This window comes from Suncus etruscus, chromosome 1 (genome assembly GCF_024139225.1).
Source record: "Suncus etruscus isolate mSunEtr1 chromosome 1, mSunEtr1.pri.cur, whole genome shotgun sequence".
Lineage (NCBI taxonomy): Eukaryota > Metazoa > Chordata > Mammalia > Eulipotyphla > Soricidae > Suncus > Suncus etruscus.
The window spans coordinates 80,128,685-80,131,266 of record NC_064848.1 but is presented as its reverse complement, the minus strand read 5'-3'; the positions used below and the strand labels follow the sequence as shown (position 1 = coordinate 80,131,266).

At 39.5% G+C, this 2,582-nt stretch overlaps 1 non-coding gene across 1 annotated transcript; it reads right to left on the bottom strand.

Annotated features, from left to right (window-relative positions):
- Positions 1-609: 609 nt before the first annotated feature.
- LOC125996598 (U6 spliceosomal RNA) lies at positions 610-716 on the bottom strand. Its single transcript, XR_007491298.1, has one exon. It is a non-coding gene; the product is annotated as a U6 spliceosomal RNA (small nuclear RNA).
- Positions 717-2,582: the final 1,866 nt, after the last annotated feature.

Sequence of the window (2,582 nt, the reverse complement as noted above, 5' to 3'; positions counted from 1 at the left end):
AAGTTATGTGATTACCAAGGCCAGGTGTGTTATTAGCGGCAAGAATGTGTGTGAGAATAACGACTAAAAAAATGCAGTGCCAAAATAAGCTCTGCCCCTGTATGTGAGCATATTCATGTGCAAAGCTCAGCAACCATCCCTACCAAAAGATCAAGATTGTTTTTAAGCCTGTGTGTTGCTCTCATCATTACATCCACCCCAACAGAGCAAAGAAAAAAAGAGGAAAATAAAAAATATATATCCAAAGCGAAATAAAGATTCTTAAAAAAAAAGATAAAGTCTGCCAATCTCCATCCCCAACTCCTGATTCATTCACTGATGCCAGTACATACCTCTCTTTTCAGAATATGTCTTGGGAGTTGCCCTAGACTTCCTCTCTCTCCATCATCTGATGAGCTACTCTGGGAATAGGTTCTTAAATAAGTAAGACACTGAATTTTCCAGCTCTTTAAACAAATTCTTCGCTGAAGGAACACTGAAGGGTCATCGGATCATACAGAGCTGTAATTACATCCTGGGCTTTAGTCGAAAGACAAGAGCACATGCTCTTTGGAACGCTATTGAGGACGCTTTTCTGAGCCTATCATTTCTTTTTTCTTTTTTTTTTTTTTAAATATGGAACGCTTCACGAATTTGCGTGTCATCCTTGCGCAGGGGCCATGCTAATCTTCTCTGTATCGTTCCAACTTTAGTATATGTGCTGCCGAAGCGAGCACGAGCCTACCATTTCAAGGCTCAAGCTTTTATATCTCTGTGCACATCACCTTCTTTATCTGTATAAGAGGAATGATACCTTACTGGTAAGAGACAAGGAAGAATGATAACCAACATTCATGGCAGAATAACGATGCTGTAAATAGCAGTGAACATCCTGGCACTTTTTAGGATCAGTCCAGAATACCAGTGCAAGCGAATGGCAGCCAGAGTTTCTAGTGTCTCTCAAAGCAGGTGAGTCAACAGGAGATCAGTGCCCAGTAAAAACCCCACTCTGTATTTTACTGATGTTTTGGGATCATGCCCAATAGTGTTAGAGTTGGGAGACTGTTTTATTTCTGGTCAGGTACTCAGGTCTACTCCTAGCAGTATTTAATGGACCAGAGAGTGCAGGTTTTTCACCTGAACCTCCCACATGCAAAGTATAGTGTCCTTTGAACTATCTTCCCAACTCTATCACTGGCTTTTTCCTGCACAGTGTCCCTGCCTTTCCAACTAAGCTTATTCTATTTCTCACTCAGAATTATTCCTTGACTTCATTCTGCCAACTGTGTCATGCCACTGTCCCAAGGATAACAGATTAGTCCTCACCCCTTGCTTTCCTGTTCCTTCCCATAGATGCCCTAGCACTAGCCTTCTCCCATCTCTTTCTTTAAGCTTAGTACTCCTCTGCTATCTTTGTGTCAGGTCCTCTGTGCATCCATAAATAGCCCGTTCAGAACCCATAGATCTGATCAAGGCTGCTTTCCATAATTTCTAGAGTGGGGTGTGTGCACTATGTGTGGCCAAGCTGATCCACTGAGTACAGAAAGACCTTGTTAAGACCATTTTATTCACACATACTCTATATTACATTCATTCATTTCATTTTTACTTGTCAGTGTTTTATAATATATTTGGAGCTCACGTTGGTTGAGTACTTTGGTTTTTTCCATTGTTGCCACTGCTGCAATGACTTGCGATTGCACATCTACTTGATTGTGGTGCTTCCACATTTTTGAGTTATGGATCTCACCATGGGTGGCGTAACAGACTTATTATACACTTCGCCATGGTACTCACTGAGGTTGGTACCCCGTTAGTTGTGTGCTTGAACATGTGCTTGCTAGAGCACAGACTCTTAATTGAGGCACAATTTATGGTTGCGATGCTTGCTGAGGGTCACTGTAGTTCTGACATACGTAGAGTATGTCATACTCTGACATACGTAGAGTATGAGTAGTTTCTATGTGATTGATTACCATTGTATTTATTCTATTGGCTCACAGAATCATCACAAACACTTACATTAGGTTATCATCTCTATTTTAAAGCAGGGAAAATTAAGGTATAGCTTTGATTACCCAGTCTATTAAAGATGAAGCTTCTGCTCTTTAAATGATTCAAATGATTTTAATTAAAAATGATTTCTAATTAAATGTGCACAAATCAAATTCAGCATCCAATCAGGTTAATGCCCCATTAATCCCCATCTTGTGGAATGATCCCTGAGCTCAGAGCAGAGTGCCACTGGGAATGTCCTGAAAACAAACAAATAATAAAATAAAAAAAACAAATGAAACCAAATTGAACTAAGTACTCAGAGTATCTCTTTATGATTTGGCTGATCATTTGGAAAAGTTAGAAATTAAATATAAATACTTTATCTTGGCCTTTTAGATCTATTAGGATCTAACTTTGACCTCTCTAAATTCTTCACAGAGAATTTTTTTCTGGTTACAGAAACAGAAGCTTTCAGCCTCCAGGCCTTTGTTAATTCTGTTGTTATCTCAATATAAATGCTTTGCCCTTAGGAACTGCCAGCACAGGTGAGATTTGCACTGGAGGGGAAAATTTGTGCTCTTACAGAAACTGTATTGTTTAGAAGA